At 40.0% G+C, this 23210-nt stretch overlaps 1 long non-coding RNA gene across 1 annotated transcript in view; it reads right to left on the bottom strand.

Moving 5' to 3' along the window:
- Positions 1-6105: 6105 nt before the first annotated feature.
- LOC144581794 (uncharacterized) overlaps positions 6106-23210 on the bottom strand; it is a 39540-nt gene continuing 22435 nt past the window's right edge. Inside the window, exons 4-5 of the long non-coding RNA XR_013533031.1 lie at positions 20344-20512; positions 6106-8144 (exon numbers count right to left, since the gene is read on the bottom strand). This is a non-coding gene — a long non-coding RNA (uncharacterized LOC144581794). The remainder of the gene's footprint in view (positions 8145-20343; positions 20513-23210) is intronic.

Below are 23210 nucleotides of genomic sequence, written 5' to 3'. Positions count from 1 at the left end.
AGAAGGAAATAATTAAATCAAGACACCCTCAAATGATCTTCCTGCATTCAACAATGTCTCTTGCCAAATGGGTACTTGTCTTGATGCAGGATGCTGGCAGACTTATGCACACATTTTGTTTTTAACTTTCATGGTTAACCTATTTTAAAATCTTCAGAGCAGAAGCAGTGATCTTTGGAGCACGGGATGAGATGGAGGTCAGTATATGTTTCTCAGTCATAATAGACCACATGGACTCCAAACATAGAGGGCAAAGATGGAATCTTCTAAGAAAATAAACTTATTTTATCTTAACTAGCATTCATATAATAGACAAAGGATTTTTAAAAAACTTATGGGTATGTACATAAAGCAAAATGTCAGAAGAACAAGGGCTTACATGTAAAAATCAAACTTCATTTCCAGTCCAAAAAAAAAAAAAAAAAAACCTAGTTCTGTAAGTTTTACAAAAAATGAACTCCTTTCATGGCTCTTAAAAAAAATGTGTCTGAATCAGGCAACATTAACAGGTTTGTGCAAGAAATAATGACCTTGATATTCATAAAAGAAATTACATAATCCTTGGGTTATTCATGTTCTTTTTTAAAGGCTAAAAAGATTTTTATCAAAATGTTGTTGCCTCGAATTTCTCAAATGCTTCAGATTTGCTGCTCTTCACTCCCACCCACTGCATACTTTGTTAAAGTGCTTCCTTTTCATCAGGAATTCCGCAGAATCTTCAGGTTGAATATGTTGTAGCAATATGTTGGCATTCTGTACTGACTTCTACAATAGTCATTCCATACTGACTACTCCTGACTTCTTCTGTAGCTCCAATTGACTCAATACCTGAAAAAGATGAGAGAGATGGCCACAGAAAAGAAGTTAGGAGATAAAAGGCAAAAAATAAAAAATAAAATAAAAGACCAAATTAGATATGACCATACTCAATTATAAACCAGACATTCTTATCTTACAACACACTTTTGTTTTAGAGGAAATAGCTAAGCCCAGAATGCCCATTTTTCCACCAGGGCCACTTGTGTTCAACCAGCATCTTCCTGGACTGTTTATCTCCTAATTTCACTTCTTGCTGAAATTCTTTCCAGTTATCAGTGGAAATTTGACTAGATTTCATCATGCTGTTTCTTTTATGCAGTTAAGTCAAATAACTACTTCCTTAGTGCTTAATAAGTACTACTTCTACAAGAAAAAAGAGAAAGTTAATAAGTCACTAGCTAGCCCAATTCTTACAGACAGAGAGAAAAGGCACAAATAACCAAAATTAGAAATAAGAATGGTGAGTGGTGAATTATGAGAAAATACTTTGAATAAACTCATGCTAACGTTTTTTAAAGAATTTTTTTCTCACTTGATCTGGGGAGTTCAAGGCTGCAGTGAGCAGTGATCTCTCTACTCCACCCCAACCCAGGAAACAGAGTAAGATCCTGTCTCAAAAATGACAATAATAATTTTTTCAATGTATTAATTTCTAGGCAAATAGATATGGACAAAGATGAGACTCAAATCTTAATAAACAGATCAATAAACATGGAAATAACAGAGGATATGGTCAAAGAATTAGCCCCGCCCTCCCTGTGCACCCAAATGTGCTAGGTCTAGTTTGTCTCAGATTTGAATAATTTGAAAATGAAAGAATTGTTTATATCGTAAGTTTATTAATACTTTTTTGCAGAAAAATACAATTATACAAAGAAGCTATTTGGAAATGACATATTACAAATCTTGTCCCCAAGTGTGTATGTGGCACAATCAATTGTTCTGCTTTCCAAATCTATTCTGAAGTTCCTCTATATTTCTGAATTTCTCTAGAGTAAACAATGAACTGTTTTTCTAGTAATTATCTTTGGGCCAGGCACGTTGGATCATGCCTGTAATCCCAGCACTTTGGGAGACTGAGGCAGGTGGATCACCTAAGGTCAGGAGTTCAAGACAAGTCTGGCCAATATAGTGAAACCCAGTCTCTACTAAAACTACAAAAAATTAGTTAGGCATGATAGCAGGCTCCTGTAATCCCAGCTACTCAGGAGGCTGAGGCAGGAGAATTGCTTGAACCCAGGAGGCAGAGGTTGCAGTAAGCTGAGATCGCACCATTGCCCTCCAGCCTGGGCAACAAGAGCTAAACTCCATCTCAAAAAAATAAAATAAAATAAGTTTCTGTTAACTTTTTGTTGCAGAAGTTTCTAGCAGAATACTTTCTTTTATTTTTTACTTATTTTATAATTTCGTTTATTTTTATTTTTGTAGAGACAGGTTCTCGCTGTGTTGCCCAGGCAGGTCTCAAATTCCTGGGCTCAAGTGATTCTATCCCCTCACCCTCCCAGAGTGCTGGGATTACAAGTGTGAGCCACCATACCCAGCTCAGCAGACAGATTTCAGACACTGTGTTTGATTATAAGAAATGTGCTCTACAGCTGGAGAAGTCTGTACTGTGTGTGTGTGTGTGTGTGTGTGTGTGTGTGTGTGTGTGTGGTGTGTGTGTGTGTGTATGCAGGGAAGCCAAAGCTGTCCCACTGTATAACACAAGGGTAAATAATAATTCGGGGAGGAATATGAAATAGGTCCACTCATATTAAGAATGACCATAAAAAGCACACTTTGGGATTCTAAGTAGAAACTCTATAGAACCAATCTAGCAACCCATAGGCTTTGTTCAACAAAAAACCCCACAGTGTTAACTTCATTTTAATATAGAGTGATTTGAATGCTCACTATGGAAGGCAGAATACGCCCTTACCCCCAAAGATGCCCATGCCCTAATCTCTGAAACCTGTGGATATTGTACCATACATGGCAAAAGAGACTTTGCAGATGTGATTATGTTAAAGTTCTTGAGATGGAGAGATTATCCTAGATTCTCGGGCCTGGCCCCATCTAATCACATGAGTCCTTCCAATTGGAGCACTTTTCTTGGCTGTGGTCAAAGAGAAATGTGACCATGGAAGAATGGTCAAAGAGATGCAACGCTGCTGATTTTGAAGACGCAGGGAGGAAGATTTCCAGCACCAGAAAAAGGCAAGGAAACGATTCTCACCTGTTGTCTCCAGAAAGAATGCAGCCCTGCCGACATATTGGATTAGCCCGGTGAGACACCAGTCAGACTTCCAACCAACAGAACCGTAAGATAAGACATTTAAATTGTTTTAGCCATTAAATTAGTGACAATTTGTTACAGCTACAATAGGAATCTAACATACTCACTTTTTAGCTTTTGTATGCTTTACAGTTTACAAATACTTTACCTCATATCTCTCTAGGTTTTTTAAAAAAAAAATAAGTGGAAAGCTTTAGGCAGAAATGAGTTCAAAATTGTAGGAAATTAGAAATGGACAATTTTCAGCATCTAGAGGTTGATCGATTAATCCCTGTGCAAGAAAAAGCTGAAGTTTCTGAATATGTCTGAGACGAAACAAAACAAAACAAAAATCAAATCCAGAGAACATCAGTCTCTGGTAAGTGGCTGCTCCCCAAAACAGTCAAAGGCAATTTTTCTCGGGATATTTTTAAAACGTACAATGAACTCTTTTATGATGTTGCATTACTCATTGTCAGGCCTCCTTATAGCCCTGTTTTAAACTAGACCAGTGGCCCATGTCCTTTTTTCTTTTTTTTGATCCTTACGTCCTCAAACAGAGCTTGTTTTCTCTTCTTGGTAATGAACACTACCCAGTCTTCTCTGAAGGTGTTCTTCCCCCCAGTCTGGCTGACAGATAGCTATAGTCTCCCCGTATTTCCCACTTCTTGTTCCCCTCCAAACACAAGCACATGGTCTTATTTCATTTGCAGGGTTTTTCCCTCTAACTGCTACAGTGAGACAGAGAGGTCATGAAAAATAAGCAATGTGGGAAAGGTCTTCCAGCGTGTGGCTCCTAACTGATGAAAATCATGACTGCTCAGAAGTAAAGCTGAGAAGAAACAAAACGAAAAGATGACCGACTCACCAGGGATATGAAATTAAAATGTAATAATTGAGTCAAGTCCTTAGTAGCTGTGATTCTTGTGCATGAATAGATGCTCTGTGTGTGTGCATATATAATAACTCCAGCCCTGGACTTCTCTTTCTCCGTGGTGGAATTGTGTTATTCACAATAGCAACCCTGGAAGAAGCCATAGAGGTCATTTTGTTCAACCCCCACAATTTGCCAAGGAAAGACTGAAAGCCAGACAGACCAAGACTTGTCTGCTTTTTGACTTCTTTTTCTTTTCTTTTGAATCTATTCCAGTCAGCAGCACATCAACCAATGATCAGAGGAGATTATTCAGGCTGCGGTCATTCTATTCCTTATTCTTTTTGACTGTTACAATCTCTCCCTTTAATTCCGTTCCTTCCTATCTCATCTTTAACACTATTAATCCATTTCTTTCATGATTTGCCTCTGCTTGATTTTTCTCTTATAGATAAACTGAGTCATCAGCGAGCATTTTCCTGGAAGTCAGCCTTGCTAAACGTCCAGTCTATTTAAGTGACTTTCTATTTTATCCTATCTGCTGGATCGCAGGTTTTTGTTGATCAAACTTTCTTATCATGTCGAGTGTTAATTTTCTTTTAGCGATAGAGAAATTGCCAAACTAAAGTACTTTGGAAAATGAATACATTGACCTGTCATTTCAAAGTCCCCATACAACCGAAGTCCTACTTGTCCTGTAGGTACATCTCTAACTGAAAGTGTGAAGGCCAAGTACAAAGACTCCAGAGTCACAGAAGCCTTGCAATCCTCAAAAAGAATTTTTTTACAACATGGCAGGCCTGGCTATTTCACTATGGTAAAATATAACACTATGGTGAAATATTACTATAATGATTGCACTACAGGCAATTGACCCAAACTTGGTATAAAACATTAGGGTAGCTAATAGTCATTTAGTGCTTACAATGTACTAAGTATTATTCTAAGAACACTACATAGATTATCTTATTTAATCATCTGAGTTAGGTGCAGTTATTGTTCCTATTTCCTGTGTAGGAAAATGTAGGCACCAAACAATTAGGCCACTTGCCCCAAACCCAGAGGGAATACACAGTGGAGTCAGGATTTAGAGAATTAGGTAGAGTCTAGTCTCCTAAGCCTCTAAGTTAGGCTAGCCGTCCTAAGCCAAACCATCTCTGATTTGAGGGTTAACATGAGTCAACCCACACCCACACCTTGTATGTGGAAAAAGCGTCTTCGAAGGCCACGCCCTATGGATAAGTGGAGACACCATAGTTTCAGGCTCCAGTAAGCATATACAACAGTCTATATGGCACCTGAAGTAGATAGGGGCCTTTCTCATCTTGTAAAACCCAAAGGAAAATGTCCTAATGCCCCAGAGCCTCCTGGCTGGCGCCAGAATGCAGCAACACTGTCAGATGGACAGCTCTTGCACTGCCCTCACCACTTTAGATCCAGTTTATGATAAACTGGCTGATGAGTAGAAGTGCATCTCAGAGCTGTCAGCCTAACTTAGATGACACAGACTCCTGGATTAGGTCTTGCCTTTCCCTGCCTTTTTTTTTGAAGTCTAGAGTCTCATTTTGCAATGGTTCAGAATTGGAACTGGACCACCTGCCTGAGGCTGCTTGGGCTGCCCACACAGCTTGTAAAAACTGCATGTTAACATGAAATGCAGCTGCAAAACAAACCTAATTTTCCTCACAGTAAGTTATTCCCCTAAGGAATCAGGATTAGTGTGACAGGTTTGTGCAAACTACTCAAACAAGGGTCACCTTTGGCCAAGTAGTCCACCATGTCGGAGGGTTCACTCGTCAAAGCGAGGATGGAAGTTTTTATCTATTGCTACACTTTTAAATATCACCTCTTTAGAAATGCTTTTCAACCCATTTCTCCAGCAACTGCCTGTCTTACTAGCTCCTGATCCATATTTCCAACTGGGACTAGAGCAAACCATATTTTCTTCCTTATGTTACTAAAGGGCACCATCATCCACCAAGTTACAGAAGCCAAAAGCCTTGGAATTAACTCCTGCCCAGGATGGAGTGCAGTAGCATAATCTTGGCTCACTGCAACCTTGACTTCCTAGGCTCAAGCAGTCCTCCCACCTCAGCCTCCTGAGTAGCTGGGACTACAGGTGCAGACCACCATGTCTAGCTAATTTGTGTGGGGTCTGTTTTGTTTTTTGTTTCTGTTTTTGTAGAAATGGGATTTCACCATGTTGCCCAGGGCTGGTCTTGAACTCTTGGGCTCAACTAACTGATCTGCCTGCCTTGGTCTCCCAAAGTGCTCGGGTTATAGGTGTGACCATATTCAGCCAATAACCTCATAATTATCCTCTACCTTCATACTTTCTGCATCCAGTTAATTTTCTTCTCTATCCTTGGCCATTTTTCTCAAAATGTCACCATGTCATTCCCATGCTTAATTACCTTTTGTGTCTCCCTGGGAACATAATCCAGCGATTTTGTGTAGCATATATCTTTTTTCACAATCTAGTTTGACCTATATTTTGGCTCATCTCCCATCATTGCTCTATGTCAGGTCTTTCCATACTCTCCCAGAAAAAATGCATCATTTCCATCATGAGTTTCTCATTTTACCATTTGCTTATAGCATTAATCCATTATAGTGTATCTTTTTGTGGGTCTGTCTTTCCCATTTCTAAAGCATAAGCATTTCACAAAGGAAGGAACCCCGTCTTATTCGGCACCACATCCCCAACTGCCAAGCATGGACTTTTATATTTGGAAAGTACTCATTGAGGCTGGATATGGTGGCTCATGCCTATAATCCCAGCACTTTGGAAGGCCATGGCAGGAGGATCACTTGAGCTCAGAAGTTTGAGTCCAGCTTAGAAATAGTCAGACCGCATCTCTATTTTTTTAAAAATAGAAACTACTCAGTGAATATTTTGCTCAATGTGAATAAAGGCAGTGTCACCTAATTTTATGTTGGACATTAGGACAAATGTTTATATATATATATATGCAATACATCAGTATATGAGTAGCGTGTGTATATATATATATATATAATGTGTGTGTATATATGTATATACACACACATACACACATACATGTACTATCCATATATTGGTTAATCAATAATTATTTAGTAGGAGGTAGTAGATCAAAACATTATAAACTTTGGAGTCAGATACCTGGTTTAAAATCCTGGCATTGAGGCGTATTAGCTAAGTGATCACAGGTAAGTCAATTAAACTCTTCAGTATATTTTTTCATTTTTAAAATGTGGATAATTTTGTGGGTGACAAATAGAGGCAAGATGAGGCAATGTGCATAAATAACAAGGTTGGTTTTTAACAAATGACAGTATGGCAGAGCAACTCCTGTGGACTAACTCAAATAATCTGCAGCCTTGGCAGTCCTTTTTAATCCTAAACTTGTGGTTTAACTAAATTGGGCGCTCTGTAGCCAGACTCTTAAGAGAAAAAGAAGCTCATTTAAGTTAAATTGGACAACAAGATTAAAATGGCTAAAATTAACTAGATTCCCATTTTCCAACACAGGATTTCAGGGTAAAAAACTGTCAGAGATTCAGATATTTCCCCTGGGATGATGGTATTTTATGATGAACCTGACAGTAGGGAGCCATGTGGAGCAGGTCGCCGTATTTTCTGTGCAAGAAGCAGTAAAGTGTTTAAGATTTTGGGGTCTGGAGACAGACTGCCTGGGTCCAAGCTGGAAAACTATGGGTAAGTTCCCTAAATGCTTCCTCAATTTCATCATCCTTAACATGGGGCTAAAAGGGAACATCTAATTCATAAAGTTGTTATGAAGACAAATAAATAGTATGATAAGTAAATGCCTAGGGTATCATCAGTGCTCAATAAATATCATTTATGACTTGAGTGGCCATATAATTTATCATCACATTGGGACAGCTTTGAAAGTAAAAGTGTTATTAAGAATGGTAGCATCTTAGGATTAAACTGGGATTTTCCTGGTCAAACAGAGATGCACGGTCACATTGGCTACTACAATGTTGATAGTATGATGCTGATGGTGTCATGTAGTGCAAGCTGGAGATACTTCCCTTTTAGTCTTTAGCATGTCCAACTGACACACCGGCACCAGTTGAAGTTCAGGATTCAGATACATCTTCTTTGTCTCCATTATTCCCCACCAAGAATCATCAACCATTAGCTGCTACACCAAGCCAAAGGGAAACGCAAAACATGCTTTTTTCCTCCTGAGACCCAAGCAGAAAAGATGAAGTTTAATTATTACTGTATTAAATAAACTACTTTTTTATTTGGGGAGTCCAGTTTGATAAATCACAGTATTTGGCTGAGACCTGTTAACTCACAATTCATATGTTTTTGTAAAGATGGGGTCTCGCTCTGTTGCCCAGGCTGAAGTGCAGTGGCACGATCTCAGCTCTCTGCAATCTCCACCTCCCGGGTTCAAACAATTCCCCTGCCTCAGCCTCCAGAGTAGCTGGGACTACAGGCGCTTGCCACCACACCCTGGCTAATTTCTTTTGTATTTAAGTAGAGACAGGGTTTTAGCATGTTGCCCAGGCTGGTCTTGAACTCCTGAACTCAGGCAATCTGCCTGCCTCAGCCTCTCAAAGCGCTAGGATTACAGGTGTGAGCCACCGCACCCAGCCCAATTCATATGTATTATTTAAATTTCTGAACTTTGTTTTCTATAGAGATGGGGTCTGGCTATGTTGTTCAGGCTGGCTTGAATTCCTGGCCTCAAGCAATCCTTCCTCCTTGGCCTTCCAAAGTACAGATATTACAGGTGTGAGCTGCCATGCCTGGCCTTACTGAACTTTAATAGCTTTGAGTGTGGCCTTGGGTCCTTCTTTTTTTCCTCTTTTTCTTTCTTTTTGTTAAATTATGGCAGAAAACCAAATACAGAGGGAAATTCCCAACCACAGGCTGCAACTTGCTTAACCAATTTTAACCAACTTACAATGTCAGATAATCACATTAAGAAAGTCAGTAGCTATTGGTCTTACCTTATTTGGGACATACCTAACTATATACCCAATATTTTGCTAGGAATTATTCAAGACATGGTCTCACAAGAAGTTTTCAATCTGGTCCAAAACACAAAAGGAACATTTGTGAAGCAGCAATGATATGAGATTACATATAACAGAAACAGATCTGTCATGCAAATAAGCTCAACAAGAAAAGAAAATCAGCCACGGCCGAAGCTCTCAGGGGAACATTTGTCATGAGGGTAGGTTTTGAGCAGGGCCTTAAGAGTGCTGCCACCTCAGTAGATGGAAAAGAGATAGGAGAACCTACTAGATGAGGAGGTAAGTACACATAAGACAGGGCTGGGAGTTAGAACTGAGAAAAAACCTGACAATGCACAATTTTAAAAAGCCTCTCTTGGCTGGGGGCTGTGGCTCACACTTGTAATCCTAGCACTTTGGGAGGCCAAGGCTGGCGGATCACCTGAGGTTAGGAGTTCGAGACCAGCCTGGCTAACATGGTGAAACCTCATCTCTACTAAAAATACAAAAAGTAGGCAGGCGTGGTGGTGCATGCCTGTAGTCCCAGCTACAGGGGACTGAGGGGAGAGAGTCGCTTGAACCTGGGAGGTGGAGGTTTCAGTGAGCTGAGAGCACGCCACTGCACTCCGGGCTGGGTGACAGAGTAAAACTCCATCTTGAAAGAAAAGAAAAGAAAGAGAAAAGAAAGAAAGAAAAAGAAAAAGAAAGAAAGAAAGAGGAAAGAAAAGAAAGAAATCTCTCTTCTGGACAGGGACATCCAGGCAACTAAAGGGACCAGGCAATAAGAAAATAGCCTCCATTTTGAGGCTCAATTGTAGGTTTATCTAACACCTAGCAGATCCACTACAGGATTTCAGACATTCAAAAGGACAACTACATGAGTTGAGATTGTTGCAATCATCTCTTTATTAGTCTTTTCTCTGTTCAGAAAGGGCCATGGGGAGAAATGCTTCTCAAAAATCATCATGAACTCTATCAGTAAGGCGACATCAAAGCACAAGTCAAATAAGATCATCCATTTTGAAACGTGGCTTTCAGGCTTGAGGTCCTTAAAACATAACAATATAAAAATTACAAACATATTGGCTTCCCAATGGGGAAGAAAATTTTCTTGGAAGCACAGCTTTCAAGCCTGGCAAATAACTCAAATAAGTTTCTGCAATGCCCTCCCCTGGCGGTCACAAACATTTACTACTTGGCATCCTGATTGTACCACATTTTATCGCTTAATTAAAAGTACTTCTTTTAATAGATCAATAGACTTGCTTTTAGGAGCTGCCATAATAACACCTATACCTTTTTATTCAGAATGGTAAGAGGTAGTCAGGAGAGATGACATACATAGCCTTAAAAAAATTTGAGCTGAAATGTGCATGATACGACATGCCATTTTGTGTCTGGGTGCACGTAACACAAATCACAGCTCTTTGAAACAGAAAAACCTGAGCCAATTCAAACTAATGACCTGGCTCCTGTTTCTGAAGTGGGTGGGAGTTTACATGAAACCTATTTATGCTACTCCTAAACACGGTGAACCCCTGAGTTTTTGACCTTCCTGAACTGCAGCCAGAGGGCAAAGGCCAACCAAAGTGTATTAAAAAGTAGCACACAAGGAGGAATAAGATTGTGTGTTCATTTCTATTATCTGAAAACCTCAGTCCCATTCTTTCTTCTATATTTTTTCTTTCAGATTTTCTGCTGTTCTCTTTCCCGGAAAATGTGTTGCAAAAGAATGGTTCATCACCATTTATGGGGACACAAACCTCTTTGAAACCTGATCCAAACTAGGGACCTATTCTCAGAAACATGAGCATACACTCAAAACCTTGCAGAAATTTTCAGAAGGTCCAAAAAGCCTTTAAAACTCGTAGACCCGCAATGAAGAACCTCCAAATGTTCTCCAATGACATTTAACAAGAAAAAATAAGACAGATATTTAATGTTACTTTAGAAATACATTGAATCTGAAAGGGATTTTGTTTGTGATCCTTAGCTTAAACAGCGCAGCGAGTTCATAACTACCTAGTTCAGGGTCGTCCAATCTTTTGGCTTCCCTGGGCCACACTGGAAGAAGAACTGTCTTTGGTCACACATAAAATACACTGATACTAATGATAACTGATGAGCTAAAAAAAAAAATGGCAAAAAAATCTCATAATGTTTTAAGACAGTTGAATTTGTGCTGGGCCGCATTCAAAGCCATCCTGGGCTATATGCAGCCTCCGAGCCATGGGTCGGACAAGCTTGATCTAGCTGGTCAGTATGCCATGCATTGTTTCTCCTCAAAGTTTTACGCTGACTCTAGAGGAAGTCACAGATATTTGAGAAATTCTTATCCTCATGTTTGGGCAGTTGCCACAACAAAATTTGTTCCGATGCATGTCTGCGATTGCCCTGCCCCTGATAGCCATAGTGGCTTGTAAAAGAAAGAGCAGGTCCTTCTAGATAGGCCTCTGCTTGCTCAATGAAAGCAGATTTTTCTGGAGGAAGTTTTAGAGGTTGCTTTTTTTTTTTTTAATTTAAATCTTTCAGTTTTAATGTAACCTTTTCTGGTTGACTCACTTTTTGGGTAAACCCAAAGTGAAATTCAGGGTCATACTCCACATCTGGCATGTTTTGGCTTCTCACAATATAAAAGCCCCTGGCCCCTTCACCTTATAAATATGCAGTATGCAACAAAAGCCTTTGCCTCGAGAAAAAATGGGCTGTCAGGGTTTTCTTAGCTGTCAGAGGCACAATCTTGTGTGTCATAATCACTTCACACAATGAGCTTTCTTCTGTGACTCTACTTGAGCAAAACAGCCCTGGCCATCCAGTAAAACAAACTGGGCTACAGGAAAACCAGCCTCGTTCATGGCGCCCACAGTGTGATAAAGCGCAGAGCAGTGTCCTGCCCACCAATTCATGGGCCTGGGTATTACTCCCCATTCATCCCAGGCCCCATTCTAAGGTCAAGTGGAAATAGCTGACTGACCTACACTAGTGCATACACTCAATGTTTACACGTCTCTACAAGGTAGATGATATTATTTTGCCTACTGTACATATTAGAAAACTGAGGCTTGGAGAAGATAAGTAACTTTCCTGAGGTTCCACATCAGTAAGTGAGGTTGTATGAATCTGAGCATCGGCAGCCATCACTGCACTGCATTCCCATGGATTGCTGCCTGATTCTGGCTGATGTTGACCATTTTTTCATGTGCATGATAGAAAAATGTATATTCAAGTCCTTTGCCCATTTTTAAATTGTGTTGTCTTTTTGTTGCTTAGTTATAAGAGTTCTTTATGTATTCTGAATACTAGGCCCTTATCAGATATGTGATTGCAAATATTTCCTCCCATTTGGTGGGTTGACTGTCAACGTTCTTGATTCCACTCTTGATGCACAAGTTTTTCATCGTGATGAAATGCAATGTGAAGAAACAGCCTCTAAAAGCTCTTAATAACAGAAGCTGAAAAACTCACAATGGCTCACGTGGAAGGTCAGCCAGGTGCTGAGTGAGTCTTCTAGCCAATGAAGAACTGCCGTTAGAAGGAGTGGGGTAGGCCATGCACGGTGGCTCATGCTTGTAATTCCAGCACTTTTGGAGACCAAGGTGGGCAAATCACTTGAGGCCAGGAATTTGAGACCAGCCTGGCCAACATGGGGAAACTCTGTCTCCACCAAAAAATAAAATAAAAAAATTAGCCAGGTGTGGTGGCATGCACCTGTAGTCCCAGTTACTCAGGAGGCTGAGGCAGGAGAATTGCTCGAACTCAGGAGGCAGAGGTTGCAGTGAGCCGAAATCATACCAGTGCACTCCACCCTGGGTGACAGAGCGAGACTCTGTCCCAAAACAAACAAACAAACAAAAAACAGGGAAGTGGTAACCCTTATGGATTTATATCAGTTCCTATTTCTATTTGGTAGAAGATAAAAGTAGAATTCCCAATTCATTGTTGTGCTTTGGGTGGCCTGTGGACTGCTTTAATTCACTATTTCTGCTCTTTACAGGGAATCCATTTTAAGTCCTAGCAAATAAATCATCTTCTCATTGATTAAGCTGGTTTGAACTGAGAATATATAATCTCATGACTTTTTCCCTGAAATGAGTAGAAAACACTTCCAAAATAGCATAGAGTCAGTTGCTCAAACAGCACCAAAGAGTAAAGGTTAAAATAAAAGGAAAATGGGATTTGATGAAATTCATCCTGTTCTCTGTGAGCCCCCAACCCAATTATTTTCCTTTATTCCTTTCTAAAATTACGTGGCTGCTCCCTTTCACAGAGCACCCATTTTGATGGTTTCTGTAACTTTCTTTGTATATAACCATCATGGTCCCCCCCGCCGACACACACACACACACATAAAATATTTTAAAATAAGGAATAAACTTCATATATGTATAGTAGGTTTTTATCCTCATGTACTGCTACTAACTTCTCTAGTGCCTGCTTTCTTCAGAACTACTCTGTGGGAGAACAGTTTTATGGAAGTAGGGTGCACAATCCTAATTTACCTGGAAGTTGAAGAGAAATCAAATACTGGGACAAAAGAACTTCTCAACGAAGTGGGAAATTGTGTGAAGATACATTGCTATCGAAGTGCATGAGTGTGTGTGCACACCTGAGTGTATTTAGAGTGGCCTGATAGTGGTTATTACAGGGAATGACTATTTGTTATTTTACATAGATCATTACGTAAAGTAAATTAATCAAGGCAGATTAAATATTCATGTGGGATGCAATTTTTAAAATCACATCTGTAAAACCATATTGTAGGCTGGTCGTGGTGGCTCATGACTGTATTCCTAACACTGTGGGAGGCCGAGACAGGAGGATAGCTTGAGCCCAAGGGTTTGAGGCTGCAGCGAGCTATAATCACACCACTGCACTCCAGCCCAGGCAACAGAGAGAGCTCCTGTGTCTTAAAAGAACAAACACACACACACACACACACACACACACACACAATCCCACATTTTAAGTCCTACACTGGGGAAATGTGCACCTTTTGTTAATATTGTGTAGGGCACTTTTTTCCCCACACTGATGTCCAATCACACACAAAAATCTGCCTTTTTCATAGTGGGCAAGATTGCTTTCAAAAGTGTCTGACAAGGTGAAGAAGGATTATTAAAGTTGTTACTAAAACTAACTTTCATTGAGTTTTTTAAAGTCCACTTAAATGCAATATCCATTGTTGGAATAAATGGAAATAATTTTTGCCCATTTTATTCTTCACTTCCAAATTAAGATTTTAATATGAATTAGTTTCACAGTTGCACTGTTAACACTCTCAGCATGAATAAAAGTGTTATAAAAATTAGACTAGAGGCTGGGCATGGTGGCTCACTCCTGTAATCCCAGTACTTTGGGAGGCCAAGGCAGACAGATCATTTGAGATCAGGAGTTCGAGACCAGCCTGGCCAACATGGTGAAACACCGTCTCTGGTAAAAATAAACAAAATAAACCAGCCATGGTGGTGCTTGCCTATAATCCCAGCAAATAGGGCAGCTGAGGCAGGAGAATGGCTTGAACCTGGGAGACAGAGGTTGCAGTGAGCTAAGATGGCACCACTGCACTCCAGCCTGGGTGACACAGCGAGACTCCATCTCAAAAATAAATAAATAAATACCACTAGAATTTCTTAGCTTCTTAATAGGCCTTTTTCCCAGAGTGAAGAATAGTCTATTGAATTTATAACAGGCTTCGATGAGGGCAGTGGCCATCAGTTAAATAAATTATCATATGTAAACATCTTTCTAATTGCACTAAAGAGAATGAGAGTACATGTGTAGAGCACACACATACACACACACACACACACACACACACACACACATACAAACACACAGCACTTACACTTGAGACTTACCCTTGGGTTATATTCCCGCATATTGAATATATAAAAACCTCAAGAAATCTGTCAAAGAGGTGGCCAATATATGTTTTTATACTTTTAGATATCAACTATTCTGTGTTCTGATTTTTACAATCAGCAGCAGGCCAGATGTGATATCACCTTTTACAAAATGTGATACTTCATAAGGTCTTGGTACCTAGTGGCTTTTTTAGAGCGAACGAGCCCCTTCAGAGGAGGGTGCTGCTTTTGTTAGGCGTGGCTGACAATAGGACTGCTTGAATTGAATGGCCAGCAACACATGCACACATCCCCCCACACACACATATGTATGACCATAGGTTCCCTCAGTATTGTTGATGCTGGACGATTTCATTAAAATTTCATCTCAGTAGCCAGTTGTGACCTCAGTGTTTCCAAGAAGAAAAGGAAAAAATGGCTGATACAAAAGGAAGTTAAACTAACCTTAGTGAAAAACTAAACTGGCAAGTGTATCTAATAATTGCCCGGGTTCAGCATTTTTCTGCGATAAATGAGTAAACTTTAAATGTATCTCTGAGATGCACTATCACAGGCATGGCCATGGGCAAGTTTTATCCGATGATGAAACAGCAAGGCCTAGTGAGATAAAGATGATAGAAGGGGGACTATCAGGTGGCAGCCGGGTAATTACAACTCTCTATTTGGGCTTTGCAGTGATGCTGCATGTGATAAGTGGAGAATAATGAAGAAAAAGGAGTAGTGATAATGCAGGAGCTAAATGGTAGAAAATAGCCTATCATAGCCCACAGCCCTCTGAACGCCTATGGGGACTTTGAACTATCTTCTTCAGTTTTCATCCACAGAAAAAAACACTCTCTCTCTTTCTTCTTCCTTTGCTAAATTTATGTCTGGTGGGACAAAAGGAAAAACTGAAAGGAAATCAAGGGTATGTGAAGAGAATATGACCTTTGCAAATAACTCTGAAGGTCACTATGTAATTATTCTAAAATAAAAGTATCCTGTAATCTTGCCCGTATTCACAAAAGATGCAAGAGCATTTTTCAAATGTGATTCGGTACAATTTTGTTGGGGATCATGACTTATAAAGGTCAAGTAAAGTATTTCTAATTATAGCCTGTCAAGTAGAGCCTCAGAAGAACACTCAAGCCATTTGTTACTATTGAGTCGAACTTTGATTAAGGCAAAGACAGGCCAAGACACAATCCATTATATGGAAAGAAAGAGGTGCTTCTGGCTGATGTTTTAGGTCCAGAGTTTTAAAACAAAATAACCCGTGTAGAAGCTGAGGTCGCTTAACCCTGGTGCTTTTGCCATCTAAAGCAGTGTAAGTCTGATCTTTCCTAGGGGCCTGAGCTTGGGTTGACTGTGTTTGTTTTTGTTTTACCTGGAGCCATCCTGAACCTCACACTGATGATGGATGCAGTCGGGAGTGGGGAAGGGGGGGAAGTGTGTGTGTGTGTGTGTGTGTACATCTGTGTGTACATGTTTGTGCACATGTGATAGCAAAAGCCCTCTAACCATTTTTAAATTGTGGTAAAATACACAAAACATGAAATTCACCATCTTAAATATACAATTCAGTAGTGTTAAGGACATTTGCATTGTTTTACAGTCAATCTCTAGAATTTTTTTTTTTTTTTTTTTTTGAGACGGAGTCTCGCTCTGTCACCCAGGCTGGAGTGCAGTGGCACGATCTCAGCTCACTACAACCTCTGCCTTCCACGTTCAAGTAATTCTCCTGCCTCAGCCTCCTGAGTAGCTGGGATTACAAGTGTGTGCCACCAAGCCCGGCTAATTTTTGTACTTTTAGTAAAGACAAGGTTTCATCATTTTGGCCAGGCTGGTCTTGAACTCCTGATCCACCCACCTCAGCCTCCCAAAGTGCTAGGATTACAAGCCTGAGCCACCCCGCCTGGCCCTCTCCAGAATTCTTTTCATCTTATCCAACAGAACCTGCATAGCCATTAAACAACAACTACCCATTCTCCCTTCCCCCAACTTCTGGCAACCACCATTCAACTTTCTGTCTTTGTAAATCTGACTACCCTAGGTACCTCAGATGAGTGAAATCACACAGTATTTGTCTTTTCATGACTGGCCTGTTTCACATAGCATACCGTCCTCAAGCTTCATCCATGATGTGCCATGTGGCAGATCTTAGCTGGAGAATTCCTCCACGAAAAACAGAATTCCTCCAGAAAAAAACAGAAAAAAAAAGAAAAAAAAAAAAGCTCGTGTAGGAGCTGAAGGCGGCTCCTACCACAGGGCCCACCCTGGCCAGAATGAATAGGCCTAAGATGTAGATTTAAATACCTCCTATGCTAAAGGTGTTTTAAGACTTAAGGCATTCAGGGTAAAATAGTGGAGTTGTTATCTAAACCAGTTTTTAATTGTGAGGGATAATTTACATTAGTTCATTCACAATGTTGCACAGCCACAGCCACTACTTTTTTTTTTTTGAGATGGAATCTCTCTCTGTCACCCAAGCTGGAGTGTAGTCACGTGATCTCAGCTCACGGCAACTTCCACCTCCCAGGTTCAAGCAATTCTCCTGCCTCAGCCTCGTGAGTAGCTGGGACTACAGGCGCATGCCACCACACCTGGCTAATTTTTGTATTTTTAGTATAGACAGGGTTTCACCATGTTGGCCAGGCTGGTCTCGAACCCATGACCCCATGATCCACCCAGTTCGGCCTCCCAAAGTGCAGAGATTATAGGCGTGAGACACTGCGTCCAGCCCACAGCCACTATTTAATTTCAGAACATCTTTATCACCCCCTCAAAGAAACCTCGTACCCATTTAGCAGTCACTCCTCATCCTACCCCCTCCCCAGACACACCAGACCCTGTCGAGTCACTAATCTACTTTCTGCTTCTATGGATTTGCCTACTCTAGACAATTCATATGAATGAAATTATACAATATGTGGTCTTTTGTGTAGCGTAACGTTTTCAAGGTCCATCCACGTTGTGGTGTGTATCTGTACTTCATTCCTTTTCATGGCTGAATCATGTTTCATTGTATGGATGTACCACATTTTGTTTTTCTACTCATCAGTTGAAGGACATTTTGGTTATCTTCCCTTCCTGGCTATTATAAATAATGCTGCTAGGAACATTTATGTACACGTCCCTTTGTGAATATATGTTTCAATTTATTGGGTGTATACCCAGAAGTAGACTTGCTGGCAACTCTATGTTTAACTTTTTGAGGAACTGCCAAACTGTTTTTTATAGTGGCTGCACCATTTTGCATCCTCAACAGGAATATATAAGGGTTCTGGTTTCTCCACAGGCTCACAAAGACTTGCTGATGTTTGGGGATTGTCCTTTTTTTAACAGCCATGCTAGTGGGTATGTAGTGCCATCTCATTGTAGTTTGATTTGCCTTTCTTGAATTGCAAATGATGTCAACCATTTTTTCATGTGCATTATAGAGAAATGTATATTCAAGTCCTTTGCCCATTTTTAAATTGTGTTTTATTGTTCAGTTGTTAGAGTTCTTTATGTATTCTGAATACTAGGCCCTTATCAGATATGTGATTGCAAATATTTCCTCCCATTTGGTGGATTGATCTTCAACTTCCTTGGTTGTGTCTTCTGATGCACAAGACTTTTTCATTGTGATGAAACGCAATTTATCTGTTTTTCCTTGGTTGCTGTGCTTTAAGCATCATACCTTAACCAAGATCCCAAAGATCTATATCTATGTTTTCGACTAAGAGTTTTTTACATGTTACACCTATATTTCTTCTAAGAGTTTTATAGCTTCTCAAATTCCCATTTAAAAGAGTGCAATTAAAAATTTTTTAAGTTGGCTCCAAGAGACAATATCTAAAACTTGGATTTGACATTGAAATGCACAGGCAGAAATTCCCACAGCTAAACATATATATGTAGTGAGAAATGCTGCTGTAATGGCAGCTGTGAACTGGGCTCGTGAGGGACAATGGGAGCTAAGCCATCATCCCTGCCTTTAAGAAACTCACAATATTATGGAAAAGAGGACTTCTGAACAAATACAGTATAATGGTAATAAATACTTTAGCTTCTCTTAATCTGACCATCTGTTGAGATAGATATCAAGGATAAGGACATAGCCTTAGACATGAAGTCATTTCTCCAAAGTCACACAGTTTGATGGAGTTTGAATCAAGATCTGCTTGTATGGCTGATGATATCATTATCACTGCTCTTCCTCTCCTCTGCATCACCCTGATTCAAGGCACCATCATCTTTTTCTGAGACCCTCGTGCTAGCCTCTTAGCTTTTTTCCACTCTTTGCCACTGAAATCCATTTTCCTTTCATTAGCTAGAGTGATCATCCCAAAACATGCATCAGTTCACCCTTCTCCCTCTTCAAAACTCTCCCATGACTTCCCATCAGAACTAGAATAAAATCCAACTCTTCTTGTGGCTTATGAGCCCCTATATGACCTGATTTCTGGCTACTCCTCTGACTCCAGCCTAGACCACTCACTTCTGTGCTGTCTGACAATCTAGGTCTCAATGCAAGCAGCAACTCCTCAGAGAGGCTGTCTCTGAACACACACTGGAAGGCAGCTCTTTCCTCCTCCTGATTCTCCCTCATATCGTTCCAAAATCTGTTTCACAGCATTTGCCATGTCTCGAATAAGCTTTAAATGTATTTACTGGCTTTCTGTCCATCTTCTCCTACTGAATTATAAACTCTTTAAGAGAAAGGACTTTGTTTCTGTCATCCACTGCTAACCCATCCATTCCTAGCTGGGACTGTCTGCAACATAGTAGGTGATTAATAGATATTTCTTGAATTAATTAGTAATAATGTACACAGTGCTTAGGAGAGGGGAAAAACTTCCTGGTGGGGCAAAGGAGAAAAGGAGTAAAAGGGAGGACATGAGATGTTGAAAGTATTTAGAGAGAAGACAATTCAAGTGTTTGGAATGGAAGCATCAAGCTCTGAGAGCCCTGCAAAGAGAAGTGAGATGAAGATATTCCAGAATGAAGGAGCAGCACATATGATGTCATAGGGTTGTGAAATGCTAGCACAATCTTCATACAATTTTACATATTTTTGCCCTCCATAGTTTGAACATACTTCAGTGTATTTCATTTTATCATTCTATTTTGCATCATCTTGATTTCTATTATGCAGATAAGAAAATTAGGCCTCCAAGCCCTTCATATATACATTTACAGGAAGCAGCCAAGAATACAAATTCTATGGTTGGCTCTTCGTGAGAAAAAAATTTTGGCCATACACATGGCTCACACCTGTAATCCCAACACTTTGGAAGGCTGAGGCAGGATTGCTTGAAGCCAGGAGTTCGAGACCACCCTAGGCAACATAGTGAGACCCTATATCTACAAAAAAATGTAAAATAAATTTTAAAATTAGCTGGGCATGGTGATACAGTCCCAGCCACTTGGAAGGCGGAGATGAGAGAATCACTTGAGTCCAGGAGTTTGAGGCTGCAGTGAGCTATGATGTGTCACTGCACTCCAGCCTGAGCAACAAAAAGTTTTCACAAAACAAATGATTACTAAAAAGAAAATAATGTTTACTGTTCTAGTTGGAGAAACACTACCTGCTGAAACAAACAAACTCCAAAAGTCCAGGGTCTTCACGCAATGCAGGTTTATTTCCCGTTCACATGTTGGCCAAGATGAGCATTCCTGGTGCCGTCCCTGTATGCAGTGATGCAAGAACTCAGCCTTGTGCCGTCTGTGGATCTGCCACACCCTAGGGCCTTGTCACTATAAATCCAGCCGAAGAAAGGGGCAAACGTGTAAATAAGAAACAACATCTTAAAATCTTTAACTAGAAAGAACTACATATTATATCCACTCACCTGTCATTAGTGAGAAATAGTCACTAGTACACCCCACACAACTGTGAGAAATTAATGGAAAGAATTAGCAAAACAATAGCAGAGGGCTAGGACAGGAATTACTTATCATTCCACTGATTCTTCATCTTTGCCGTCCTAAAGCTTGTGTCATCTTCTAAATCCATTAGATATTTTAAGAAAATAAATCTCTGCCTCCAAAACTTTAATGAAAATCTCCCTTGGCCTTAATTTTTTTTTTCAAAACTCATTTTTCTTCCTTTGCCATATCTCCAGATATTTTCCTGAGGAAATAAACTTTCCCACATGTCACAGTCATCCACCACTCCTTCACTGGTACTTTGCCAAAGTTCTCTCTTTTAAATACATTTTAGACAGAAACAAGTTTTTCCCAGAAGCCCACATTCTGCCCTCAAGATACTCAGGTGCAAACCTATTTGATATCAGGGGAAGGTACAGACTTCAGAGCACAAATAATTAAATCTTTGGTGCTTTTATAAAAATGTTATTATGTTTTAAGAAGCAACCAAAAGCTAAAACCGTATTTGACTAAAGAAAAAGTTATTTAATCTATTGATTTTTTTTTTTTTTTTAAGAAAGAGAGTTTTACTCTGTCGCCCAGGCTCAAGTACAGTGGTGCAATCTTGGCTCACTGCAAGCTCTGCCTCCCAGGTACAGGCGATTCTCCTGCCTCGGCCTCCTGAGTAGTTGGGATTACAGAGGCCCACTACAACACCAACTAATTTTTGTATTTTTAGCAGAGACAGGGTTTCACCATATTGGCCAGGCTGATCTCGAACTCCCGACCTCAAGTGATCCACCAGCCTCAGCCTTCCAAAGTGCTGGGATTACAGGCATAAGCCACCACACCTATTACATTTTTAAATAGCCAATTAATAGTGAAGTTCTTGATATTACTCATGAGAAATAACAATTGCTGTTGGCAATAATCACAGATAACATTTACGTACAACTTATGTGCCAGACACTGTTCTAAGTACCTTATAGATATCAAATACTTCAATTCTCACAACACTGATGTGGCATAATTACTGTTTTTATCTCCTTTTTCCAGATGAGGAAACCATGATACAAAAAGTTCAAGTCAGGTGGCTAAGAAGTGGTGGGGCTGGGGATCCACCAGTCTGTGGATGGTCTTAACATCTGTGGGACTTGTATTTTGAAAAGACTCTGTAACTATTAGATATGAAAGAAAGTCATTAAGATTGCTGCATCTAAGTTATTTCAGCTCACACAGAGTCTGTGATAGAGCTGAAACTTGCAAGCTGTATCTCCCATTGCCCTTTGCATGGTCTGCTGTGGGATTCCCATGTAGCATGAGCATTCAAGATGCAGAAGCTGCCACCCAGCACAGGTAGTGAAATGTTTACAGTGCCTGAATTTCTTTATTGACCTAGAGAAACTTAATTTGGATATTGATTCTGTTTCTTTTCTTTCCTTAATTCAAGATTGTTTGCATTACCTCTTTGTCAAGGTAAATTTTAGAGACACTAGAGCAGTATCTACTCAACATTAAATACCAGTCTTTTCAGTTAAAAAAAATCAAATGGTCTCTGTTTCTCCATAGAGTTGCCTATAGCTGTCTTCCTTCTCTCTCCTTCACCATCTTCACTGCGGGGGTGGGTAGAGGAAGTAAAGCAGAAAGATATTTATTACATAATCACCTCTAATCAACATCTTTAAAAACAGGATTTATAATCTTCTCTGAAAAAAAAAAAAAAAGGTGCTTTCTCCTGTATTCCCCATTACAGTGGGTGGTAACATCATCTACAGGAGCTAACGCGAGCCAAAAATCTGGTAGTTACCACAGATCCTTTCTTGCCTTCTGTATCCAATTAATCACCAACCGCTGTTAATTTTTTTCTCACACAAAGATCTCTCTATCTTCCTATCTTTCTGGATCCTCAGCCTCTTTAAACATCCTTCAGTCTACAGTAGAAATGATCTTTCTCAAACGGTGTCCTCTAAGTCTCTACTTAAAATAATTTAATGACTCTTATTACCTTCAGGATAAAATTCAAGTTCCTTATCGTGGCATCCAAGGCTCCTGTGTTCTGGCCCAGTCCTTGACCAGTCTAATTTCCTAACACTTCTCGAAGGTCTCATCACTGTCCAAGCACATCAAATTTCTTAAAATATATCGTAAAACTTTTTCTTCTTTCCCTAGCTGACTTGCACATCTTTCACTACTTGGTCCACCTGCTCTGAGAACCTCCTCCTGCTCCTCCCTTCCTGCTGCATCCTTACCCAGGCATCCCTGCTCCACAGTCTGATGGCTTCTCCTCTGAGTTCCATGAGAGTGCTATGCATGTTTCCATCACAGTACTTATTAGAAGGTATTTTAGTTGTCAACTTACTTGTCTTCTTTCCAGTGAGGCTGGACACTATTGAGGGTGGACCCTATGTGTATGTAAACTATTTGTCATTCTGTAGACTGACTGATAAATAACATAGAAATAGAAAAACATGGAAAAATGGATAGTTTTCATTAAGAAAGAGCTCATTGAATTGGAGACATAAATATTTAGAGAACTTAGAATCAAAGCCTATAAACTGTCAACAGCATGATTAATGCTAAATTATCC

This window comes from Callithrix jacchus, chromosome 1 (genome assembly GCF_049354715.1).
Source record: "Callithrix jacchus isolate 240 chromosome 1, calJac240_pri, whole genome shotgun sequence".
Lineage (NCBI taxonomy): Eukaryota > Metazoa > Chordata > Mammalia > Primates > Cebidae > Callithrix > Callithrix jacchus.
Note: the sequence above shows the minus strand (reverse complement) of the source record. Positions and strands in the feature narration are given on the sequence as shown.